Source organism: Ursus arctos, unplaced genomic scaffold (assembly GCF_023065955.2).
Source record: "Ursus arctos isolate Adak ecotype North America unplaced genomic scaffold, UrsArc2.0 scaffold_5, whole genome shotgun sequence".
Classification (NCBI taxonomy): domain Eukaryota; kingdom Metazoa; phylum Chordata; class Mammalia; order Carnivora; family Ursidae; genus Ursus; species Ursus arctos.
Window position 1 is genome coordinate 12,025,107 of NW_026623067.1, and position 12,417 is coordinate 12,037,523.

General features: G+C 40.5%; 1 pseudogene; it reads left to right on the plus strand.

Moving 5' to 3' along the window:
* Nucleotides 1–8,800: 8,800 nt before the first annotated feature.
* LOC113261927 (interferon-gamma-inducible GTPase 10-like) lies at nt 8,801–12,417 on the plus strand (annotated as a pseudogene).

Sequence of the window (12,417 nt, forward strand, 5' to 3'; positions counted from 1 at the left end):
ATTTTCTCCTATTTTCATGGCTATGTTTAAACCCTTTCCCTAGAGTGGCTAATGGAATATGGCAGCAATAATGAAATGTCCAAAAATTCCAGAACTTTGTTATGAAAAGTGCAGCTCTGTCTTATAAACACTCGTTTCACTGGCTCTGTCTTGCTCCTGCTCCAGCTCTGTCTCCCTCTCTCTCTCTGTCTGCCTCTCCCTTTTCTTCTCTCTGCCTAGTAACCATAGAAATTTTAAACTAACCTACTGGAGAGGTCCTGAAGAATCAGAGGCCATGTGCATGAGAACCGAGGCATCCTGCATTAACTGCCAGCCATGGAAGTAAGTAATCTTGGGAGTAAATCCTCTAGCCCCAGCAAGGCTTCAGAAGATGCAGCCCAGCTGATAGCTTGACTACCACCTCAGGAGAGACCCTTATCCAGAACCATACAACTGAGCTTGTTCCTTTATTTCTGACCCTCAGAATCTATATGCAAATAGACCTTTGTATTAAACCACGAAGTTTCAGGGTAATTTGATCCACACCAACAGGTAGCAGATAATGCTATCAAGAAGTTCCTTAGAGAACTGACAGTTGTGAGTGACTGCCTCCTTCTCTGACACTCACTCCAGCAAGGACCCAGCATGAAGCAGCTGCATCCTCTCCAGTTATAGCCCTTCCCTCCTTATCCCTGCACATGTTCTTCCATGCTTTCTATTGAAGGACCAGCCTCTGCCAACATTCATAGGTCATTTCATCCAGCCTCAGGCCACACAGACTTATCCAGTTTGAGGCTCTGTGTTTAAGAAGAGAAAGCAGGGGGAAAAAGAAAAGAAAAAAAAAGGGAAGGTGCTAGATAAAGCCATGCTCAGTAGTGAGAGAGAGAGTAAATGACAGTTTAATGTGAGCACTCCCCTAAGGAAGAGGAGGCTAGGTTTCTCCCTGAAGGTGTCCTGTGCAAGACCTCTAATTCTCATTCTCACTTGGACTAGTTGCTCTCCCAGCCTGGGGCACAGGCCTAAATCACATCCATCAGTTACCTTGGGGGTGCTGGTGCTTCGTGGATTCCCTGTTCCCTGCTCATTTACATTGCATCCATTCCCAAGCAAAGTGAGAAAAAAGTTCTCAGTGTGGTGAACTTTCTGAGCCTTTGCATTTCCAATTAATGCCTTTATTTTGTGACTACTTTCAATAAATAGTTTAACTGAGTAGGATTCTGGATACATCATCATGTTCTCTTAGAACTTGAAAGATCCATCTTCTTCAGGAATGCCATGTTGCCAGTGAAAAATGCAATGCCAATTCCATTCACATTCTGTGGATGGACACCTGGTTGTCTCCATGGAAAATAGTAGGAACTCTTCATCCCTGGGGTTCAGAAATGGCACCAGGGACCAGGGACCTGGAGCACTTCCATCAACACTCAGCATTGAGAAGCCTCCATAAATTAATATTTAATGTCAACATTATACCAAGCTTATTTACTTTCCTATACCTGTGGTTCAATCCTTCCAACATGTGTCACTGAACTTATTTTTCTGTTCTCTGTCAATGCCTACCCACTCTTTTTTCACAATTATGAAGACAGCTGTTAGGGGCACATGTCCACATGTCTCCTGCACATATTTGCAGAGTGACTCTTAGGTAGAGTGTTAGGAATGGAAATGCTGAGTCCTGAGGCACATGAATATGCAATTATAGGATTCAGCCATACAGTTTCTTCAAAAAGATTGTATTGCTTTACATTCCCAGCAGCCACGTTTCAGAGATTCTATCAACTTACATTGTCACCAATACCTGAATTTGTCCGCCTTTTCAAATTTTGCAATTAAACTAATTAACGATGTCATCTCATAGTGCACAGAGATGAATTTGTCTCATTACTAGTTAATTTGTGGTAATTTCTCTATTTTTTCCCCATATGTGTTTCTTTCTCTATGAACATCCTGTCATGTCTTTGCCCACCTCTGTGCTGGATTGTTTCAGTTTTTCTTATTGACTTCTGGAATTTTTAAAATACTTTCCTTCCCTTGATCATTAGTTGACTAAATTTATACAAAATTCTCCAGATTTGTGGAGATTTTTAAACTTTCTTTATGCATTTGTTTTCATGAAGAGAAGATTTCACTTTAATGTAGTCAAAGGTATCACATTGGTCAGCCTGTGTTATACAGCCCTCATCTTGGTATATTTATATGGGTATCATATCATTTAAGAAATCTTTCCCTAGGAGAAAAAGGAGGAGTTAAGATGACAGAGGAGTAGGAGACTCTAATTTCATCTGGTTTCTGGAATTCAGCTTGATAGTTGTCAAACCATTCTGAACACTGGCAAAATTAACTGGCGATCTTGGAAAAGAATTGCTGAAATTCTACAAAAAGAAAAGCAACCATTTTTTGTAAGATGTGCAGAGACATGAATTCAGGGAGATAGAGCAGAAGATAAACTGGGGGGGGGGGCACAGTCTTGCTTAAGGAGGCTACCAAAAAGTATTTAAGCAGTGGAAGCACAAAATCAGAACTTTTTTTTATAATAATATTTTTTATATTATGTTAGTTGCCATAAAGTACATCCCTGGTTTTTGATGTAAAGTTCCATGATTCATTAGTTGCATATAAAAATCAGAACTTTTGAAGGCTGCATTAGTGGGAGACATCCTGCCTGAAAGGCTCAGGTAGTGAAACAGGGCAGAATCGTAGGTGGGACAGCATGGTCTCAGGATCCCCAGGGCCACAAAAGAATGGGGGTGCCTGAGTATGACAGAGTTCCCAAGCATCAGAGGAGGGAAGCCTGCTGCAAACAGCTAATTTAAGGGCCAGCTTTCTAGTCAGTGTTGCCATAACAACAAACAGCTGCTTGGTGGGGTGACCACTCTCAAAGCAGGGGCTGAGCAAAAAGAAGACAGCCCGTGAGACACCCCCTTCCTCTCCTGAGAAAGGGTGATTGTCTATGCCATAGAATCCATAAAGTTTGGAGACTTATAACAGGGTTGCATGCCTGAGATAAAAAATGCTTTGTCACAGCCTGGGTGAACGTAGAGTTTAGATGGAAATCAGGGGGGCAGGAGTGATTGACTGCTTTTTCTGTGAGGGCAGACTGAAGAATAGGGAGTGTGAACTTTCAGCTCTGGGACTAGAGATTGGGGGGGGTCACCATTTTTATCTCCCCCCCCCCCCCCACTGGTGTTGAAAGCCTTCAGGTAGCAATACAGCACCGCATAGTACAATCCAGAGCCCCTTACATTGAGCCTGGCCCCCTGGCAAAGGTGGTGCATTTCACCAGGGTGAGGACACCTGAGAATCAGTGCAACAGGACCCTCCCCCAGAAGACCAGCGAGAACATGAGGCTACTACAAAGTTTACTGATCATACAGAACTGCAAAACGTAAGCTCTATATATAATATATATAGAGAGAGCTTATATATAATAAGCTCCATATATAGTATAAGTATATAATATTCGTCCTTTTTTCTTATTCTATAGTCTTTCAGGTTTATTTTCCTTATTTTGTCAATTCCCTTTTTAAGTCTTCTTTAATTCTAATTTTTATATTTACATTATATATATAATTTCATTTTTGGTTTCCTTTCATTGTATTCAATTTCACTTTTGTGTATATAAAAGTTTTCTTTCTTTCCTATTTTGGGATATAGGTTATTCAAACAAACAGCTCAAAAGACACCCAGGATCTAGTTTATTTTGTGTTCTGTTCTCCTCCTTGTTTATTTCTTTCTCTCTCTCCTTCTCTCTCTTTCTCTCTCTTTTATTTTTTATTTATTTATTTATTTATTTATTTATTTTTATTTTTTTATTTTTTTGGTTTCTGTTCTCTTCTGATTTCTTTACTGCATCTATTTCTGGTGTTGCTGCCAGTTTTGCATTTTCTTTCTCATTCATCTATTATTTTGTGGACATAATGATGAGATGGAAAAACTCACCCCAAAAAAGAACAGGAGGCAGTACTCACTGACAGGGATTTAATTAATATGGCTACAAGTAAGATGTGAGAACTAGAATTCAAAATGAATATAAAGAGGGTAGCTGGGCTTGAAAAAATGATAGAAGACTGTAGACAATCCCTTACTGGAGAAATAAAGGAACTAAAATCTAATCGGGCTGAAATCAAAATGGCTTTTACTGAGATGCAATAAAAAATGAAGCCTCTAACTGCTAAGATATATGAGGCAGACGAGAGAGTCAGTGATATAGAAGACAAAAAGATGGAGAATAAGGAAGCTGAGGAAAGGGGAGATAAACAACTACTAGACCACCAAGGGAGGATTTGAGAGATCAGTTGTACCATAAAGCAAAAACAATATTGGAATAACTGGGGTCTAAGAGGAAACAGGGGTGGCTGGCAGAAGGTTAATTTGAACAAAGTATAGCAGAGAATGTCCCTAATCTGGGGAAGGAAACTGGACTTCAAGTCCTAAAGGCACAGAGAATTCCCCTCAAATCAATAAAAATAGGTAAACAACTCGACCTATAATAGTGAAGCTTGCAAATTTCAGAGATAAAGAGGAAATCCTGAAAGCAGCTCAGGACAAGAGGTCCTTAACCTACAAGGGTAGAAACATAAGGCTGGCAGCAGACATGTCCACAGAGACCTGGCAGGCTAAAGGACTGGCATGATATATTCAAGGTGATAAATGAGAAAAATATGCAGCCAAGAAGACTTTATCAAGCGAGGCTATCATGGAGAATAGAAAGAGAGATAAAGAACACCCAGGACAAAGAGAAACTAAAAGAATTTGTGATCACTAAAACATCCCTGCAAGCAATGTTAAAGGGATCCTGTAAGCGAAGAGAGAGCCCAAAGTAACATAGACCAGAAAGACAGAAAGGGACAATATACACAAAACCTGACTTTACAGGAATACAGTGGCACTAAATTCATATCTTTCAATAATTACTCATGAACTAAATACTCTAATCAGGAGACACAGGGTGTCAGATTGGATAAAAACGCAAGACCCATTGATTTGCTATCTATAAGAGACTCATTTTAGACCCAAAGTCACCTCCAGATTGAAAATGAGGGGGTGGAGAATCATTTATCATGGTTGTGGACATCAAAGGAAAGCTGGGGTAGCAATCCCTATATCAGACAAACTAGATTTTAAACCAAAGACTGTAATAAGAGATGTAGAAGTATACCACATAATAATAAAGGGGTCTGTCCAAACAGGTCTCACCATTGTAAATATTTATGTCCCTAACATAGGAACAGTCAATTATATAAACCAATTAATAACAAAATTAAAGAAACACTGATAATAATACAAGAAGAGTAGAGGAATTTAACACCCCACTCACAACGATGGACAGATCTTCTAGGCAGAAGATCAACAAGGAAATCAGAGCTCTGAATGACACACTTTCAAAAATTTAAAATAAATGAAGAAACAAAGAAATTATCAAACTCAACACCCAAAGAATAAATAATCCACTTAAGAAATGGGCAGAATAAATGAACAGCCATTTCACCAAAGAAGACATATAAATGGCCAACAAATGCATGAAAAAATGCTCAACATCAACTGGTGTCAGGGAAATACAAAGCAAAACCACAATGAGATACCACCTCTCACTAGTCAGAATGGCTAAAATTAACTCACCAGGAAACAACAAGTATTGGTAAGGATGTAGAGAAAGGGGAACCCTGTTACACTGCTGGTGGGAATGCAAGCTGGTGCAGCCACTCTGAGAAACAGTATGGAGGTTCTTCAAAATGTTAAAAGTAGAGCTAACTTACCACCCAGCAATTGCACTACTGTATCCCAAAGGATACAATCGTAGTGATTTGAAGGTATTACCTGCACCCCAATGCTCATAGCAGCAATGTCCACAATACCCAACAATGGAGTGAGCCCAGATGTCCATCGATAGATGAATGGGTAAAAAAAGAAGTTGTATGTATATACAATGGACGATTACTCAGCCTTAAAAAGGAAATCTTACCATTTGCATCAGCATGGATAGACCTAGAGGGTATTATGCTATATGAAATAAGTCAGTCAGTGAAAGACAATTATCACATGATTTAAGTCATGTCGAATTGAAGAAATAAGATAGAGGATCATTGGGGAAGGTAGGGAAAAATAAAATAAGGAGATCAGTGAGGGAGACAACCCATAAGAGACTATTAACTAAAGAAACAAACTCAGGGTTGATGGAGGAAAGTTTAGTTGGGGAATGGGGTAACTGTGTGATGAGCATTAAGGGGGGAACTTGGTGTAATGAGCCTTGGGTGTTATATGCAACTGATGAATCACTAAACTCTACCTCTGAAACTAATAAAAAAAGAAAAAGAAGGAAATATTTCTCCAAGAGCACTTATATGATCTACAGTTTCTGCTTGAGATTTAGGTCTTAAATCCTTCTGGAGTTGATTATCATAAGTAATGTAAGTAGAGATTGAATAATCTCTCTCCATATGGAGATTCAGCTTGTCAGCTCCATTTACTAGATGGTGCCTTCTATACCCACTGATATCCTATGCACATCTCCCATGCCACAGAACTCCACACCTGCCTGAATCCTATACAGGGCTCTGTGTCCCTTTCTGTGGGTCAGTTGGTCTATCCCTGTTTCAGCATCCAACTCTCTTAGAGACTATACATTGAAATACATATTATATAGGGGCACCTGGGTGGCTCAGTTAAGTGTCTGCCTTTGGCTCAGGTGATGATCCCAGGGTCCTGGGATCAGGCCCTTCATCAGTCTCCTTGCTCAGTGGGGGAGCCTGCTTCTCCCTCTCCCTCTGCCTCAACTCCCTGTGCTTGTGCTCTCTCTCTCTCTCCCTCTGTCAAGTAAATAAATAAAATATTTTTTTAAAAAAGAAATAAATATTATCTGATACAGCAGATCCTCATATGTTCTTCTAAAGAAACTTTTGTAATTTCCTCCTGATCTTCCACATAAATCTTAGAATCCAGGCTCCTTCCTCCTTCTCTGAACTTTCACCCTGCTGTCTTGGCAGATTTCCCCAGAGCCCCTCCTAGTAGTTTAAGTTGTTCATGAGATGTGACCCTATGACCTGCCAGTGTCATACTTGCCCAAGAGTGAAAACATCACAGCCTGCCACAGGGGACCTAAACATGAAAGAAATAAGAACAGGAAGAAATGTTATAGTCCCTCTCCTTTCTAAAGGGAAATGCTTCTCTCATTCTCTGGAAGCTTTGGAAACTTGCTCACAGCCTTTCTCACTGCCTCCAGGGTTCCCATGGGAGTCTTGGCTACATGACCTCACAGAGGTCATTGGAAACCTGCCTCCCATTGTCCCTGGTGTCTCTCTGCCCTCCCCTCACTCCCTGAGCCACGTGAAGTCAAAACACTTTGATGTCTTTTCTGGGAACCGCTTGCTCTGTGGAGAAACGATGGTTTCACTTTCATGTTCTGTAAATGTGGGCCTGCAACCGTCAGCCAAGTCTTCCAGAGGGAGGGACTCAAGTCAGAAGCTGTCAACCTTGCTGTTGTTTTCACACTTTATCCAGGCAGGACAGAGGCTCTTCCACCCCGTGTTCAGGGCACTGACCTCAGGAGGACTCAGTGCCTACATTTGCTAGGGAGGTCAGGTTTGTGGAGTATTCCTGTGCCTGGGACTCCAGTGAGCTCTTAGCTAATCCCAGCATTTTCAGTTGTGTAAGTGGAAACGTTAATGACCTCTGACATCAGAAACCTCTTTTCTCTCTGGAGCAGTTGAGTGAGCCAATTGTGCACTTGCAATGAGAGGATACTGACTTGTGCTATGGAGGGTTCAGTGGCAGAGGTAGCTGGTGTAGAGGTAAGATTTCATCAACTGCTGATGCCATTCTCCTTGACGAAGGGAGAAGCATTGTGCCTGAAGATGTCTCTAAAATGGAAGAAAATTCGGAATTATTGAATGTTTACTGGGTGACTCCAGTTGGAAACTATGCAATGTAGTAATGCAATCTAGACCTCATTACCATAGAGCTATTTAAAAACATGGTGAGTTTTGATAATTGGTTGCAATGCAAAGTAATTGGGGTTTTTTTTGGTATTTTTTTCATCTGCTCAGGCTATAAAAAAATACAACAGGTGGCTTATGAACAGAAATGTATTTCTCATACTTCTGGAGGTTAGGAAGACCCAGTTTCGAGTCAGTGTTTAGTGAGAGCTCACTTCTGAGGCGGACATTTCTTCTTCTTGTTTCACTTAACAAAAGGGACAGATAGTTCTCTCTGCAGTTTCTTAAATGGCACTAATCAATTCATGATAACTCTGCCCTCATGACTATGGCACTGACCACAAATCCACCTATTGATAGCAGAAATTGAGCTTGCACTTCAACCATGAATTTTTGGGAAGACACAGACATTCAGTCCATAGCAGTCATATAGATAATATCTCTCTGTGGAGGTTCAATTGATTGCCCACCCTCATCATAGAACGGCACTTGTGCAGGGGTGGTTCAACACCTATAAATCTATCAGTGTGATACTGCACAAGGACAGGAACCATATGATCCTCTCAATAGGTGCAGAAAAAGTATTTGACAAAGTACAGCAGGCTTTCTTGATAAAATTCTTGCCATGTAAGGATAGAGGGAGGATAGAGGGAACATACCTCAATATCATAAAGGCTGCATACGAAAGACCCACAGCAAATATCATCCATAGTGGGAAAAAACTGAGGGCTTTTCCCCTAAGGTCAGGAACATGACAGGGATGTCCATTCTCACCACTGTTCCTTAACATAGTACTAGAAGTCCTACCCTCAGGAATCAGGCAACAAAAAGAAAGAAAGGGCATCTAGATTGGCAAATAAGAAGTCAAACTCTCACTCTTTGCCGAAGACATGACACTCCATGTAGAAAACCCAAAAGACTCCACCAAACTATTGCTAGAACTGATGCAGGTATTCAGCAAAGTGACAGGATAAAAAATCAATGCACAGAAGTCACTTACAATATTATACACTAACAAGGAGACAGAAGAAAGAGAAATCAAGGAATCAATTCCATTTACAATTGCACAAAAAATCATAAGATACCTAGGAAGGAACCTAACCAAAGAGGTAAGGGATATGTACTCTGAAAACTATAGAACACTTATGAAAGAAATTGAGGAAGACATGAAGGAATGGAAAAACATTCCCTGCTCATGGATTGGAAGAACAAATATTGTTAAAATGTCTCTGCTACCCAAAGCAATCTACCCATTGAAATAACAATACTATATCTAACATGAGCATTTTTCATAGACCTGGAACAAACAATCTTAAAATATGCATGGAACCAGAGAAGACCCCATATAGCCAGAGGAATATTGAAAAAGAAAGCCAAAGCTGGTGGGATCACAATTCTAGACTTCAAGCTGTATTACTAATCTGTAATCGTGAAAACAGTATGGTGCTGGTACAAAAACAGACATATAGATCAATGGAACAGAATAGAGACTCAGAAATGGATCCTCGATTCTATGGTCAACTAATCTTCAAAAAGGCAGGAACAAATATCCAATGATAAAAGAGAGTCTCTTCAACAAATTGTGCTGGGAAAATTGGACAGCCACATGCAGAAGAATGAAATGGAATCGTTTTCTTACACCATATACAAAAATAGACTCAAAATGGATGAAAGACCTAATTGGGAGATAGGAATCCATCAGAGTCATAGAAGAGAACACAGGAAGTAACCACTTTGACCTCAGCTGCAACTTCTGGCTAGACATGTCTCAAAACACATGGGAAACCAAAGCAAAAATGAACTATTGGGACTTCAGGATAAAAAGCTTTTGCTCATTAAGGGAAACAGTCAACAAAACTTAAAGGCAACCTATGGAATGGGAGAAGACATTTGCAAATGACTTATCAGATAAAGGGTTTGTATCCAAAACCTATAAACAAATTATCTAATTCAGCACCCAACCTCCCCCCCCCCCAATTCAGTCAAGAAATGGACAGAAGACATATACAGACATTTTTCCGAAGAAGATATATAACTGGCCAACAGACACATGAAAAAATACTCAACATCATCCAGTATCAGGGAAATACGTATCAAAACTGCAATGAGATACCACCTCACGCTGGTCAGAATGACTAAAATTATCAAGAAAGGAAACAACAGATGTTGGCAAGGATGTGAAGAAAGGGGAATCCTCTTACACTATGGGTGGGAATACAGACTGGTTCACTACTCCGGAAAACAATATAGAGGGTCCTCAAAAAGTTAACCATAGAACAGCCTTACAACCCAGCATTTGCACTACCGGGTATTTATCCAAAGGATACAAACATAGTAGTTGAAAGGGACACTGCACCCCAATGTTTATAGCCCCGATATCTACAATAGTCAAAATATGGAAAGAGCCCAGATGTCCAGTGACAGATGGTATAAAATACATATATATATTCTCCCATGAGGTAAGGTAAATGGACATTAAGCTGCCACAGGGCAATTTTTACAGTGATTATGTGCTTGGCTATCCCTCTTATAGAATACACATCCTGGTGGGCTTTTCTCTGCCTCCAGGATCCACCACAAGACAAGTCCTGCCCCTATTTGTTGCAGGGGATGGGACATGATGTATGTCTGCCATTCTTCTGTGCTCTCTAATGTGCTGGCCTGACTGATTTTTCCTGCAGAATGGAAATGTGATGGGCTCTGTTTTGAGATTTCAGCAAAATGGAGACTCCATCAGTTTCTCATTGCTATGTAATAAATTTACAACAAACTTAGTGGCTTAAGACATCAACCTAGATTTATTGCCTTATGGATCCAGGAGTAGTTGGCCAAATGAATCTTAACAGGGCTATAATCAAGGTGTCGGCAAGACTGGTTACTTCTGGAGGCTCCAAGAGACAATCCATTTCTCTGTCTTTCCCAGCTCAGAGCAAGTACCTGAATTCCTTAGCTCCTGGTTCTTCTTACATTTTACAAGTTTCTGGATCTTCAACCTCTTATCATCTATATCTTTTTCTATATTTAGCCTTATCTTCTTTCTAGAAGGTCCCCTGTGACTATATCACCAAGTGAATTAATAGGGCGGGGGGTGGGGATCATCTCTCCAGAAATCCTTGCTAGAATTCAAGCAGCCGTTCAAGAAGCCAAGCTAAAAGAGTTTCCTAACATAATTCAGAAATCAGTTGTAGAAGCAGAGAACACTTCCTTGGATGGGGCTATGACTGAGGAAACTGGCACTGGAAAGTCCAGTTTTATAATGGACTGTGGGTTCTTAGTCATGATAAAGAGGGTTCTGCTAGTTTTGGAGGTGTGAAGACCACCATGAAGAAAATGTCCTATCAACATGCAAAATACCCCCATGTGATCTTCTGGGACTTCCCTGGAACCAGAACTCCTAATTTCCTTCAACACATGTATCTCAAAATGGTGAGATTTGTAACTATGACCACTTCATCCTCATTTCCACCTCACAGTTTAACTTCGATGATTAAATGCTGGCCCCCAAAATCAAGAAGCTAGACAAGAAGTTCTATTTTGTTCGAACCAAGGTGGACAATGATTTATATAATGAAGAGAAAAGCAAGCCCAGGTCATGCAAAAAGGAGAGAGTTCCTCAGTAGATACGAGACAACTGCCTGGCTAATCTCAGCAACATCGGAGTGCCTGAGCCATGTGCCTTCTTAGTCTGCAACATTGACCTGGATGACTTTAACTTCCCAAGACTGGAGAAGACGTTGCTGCAGGAGCTCCCTGTTTCTAAGTGCTACACCTTTGTGCTCCTGTTGCCCAATTTGTCTGGTGCTTCCAGTGAGATGAAGAGGGCTTTCTTCAAGGAGAAGATCTATCTGTATGCTTTGAAATCTGCCTTGAAATCAACACTGGTCTTCATCCCCTTCATGGCCTGTTTCAGTGCCTTTGATTTGCCCCAGGAGGAGAAGTGCTTGAACCTTTACCAAAGCCATTTTGCTTTTGATGAGAAGTCAGTCAAAGAGATTGCTGAGAAGCTGAGCATGTCTGTGGATGAGATTGAGTTTCACCAAGTAGTTGAATTTCTGCTTACTTGTGAAGGATGACAACATAGCAGCCAAGGCCATGAAGTGTGCTGAATCCTACTGCTTGATGAATGGAGGCCTCCCATCTAGTCTATTCCAATTTTTGAAAATGTACATTTCCACATTTGAAATTTATCAGTGCACAGGCCACTGATGTTAAAATTTTCTTGAATAAGATTTTGGAGAGCTTAGGTTTAAGAAGATGCTGCAGAGATGGGTCAAATTGCCTAACAGAACAAGAAATGGCATTATGCTCTGTCAGTGTTGGGGTCCTGTTCTACACTGATACTCCACTGCTATACAAAGGGGATTTGACCGTGCTCTCTCCATGCACTCCCTGGTCTATATTGCTTACATCATGACAGAAATGCACCCCATATTTTTCATTATTCTCACGTTATGAGGTAGTTTACATTTGCTTGATTTACTCAGGTAATAAACATTTGGTAACAATC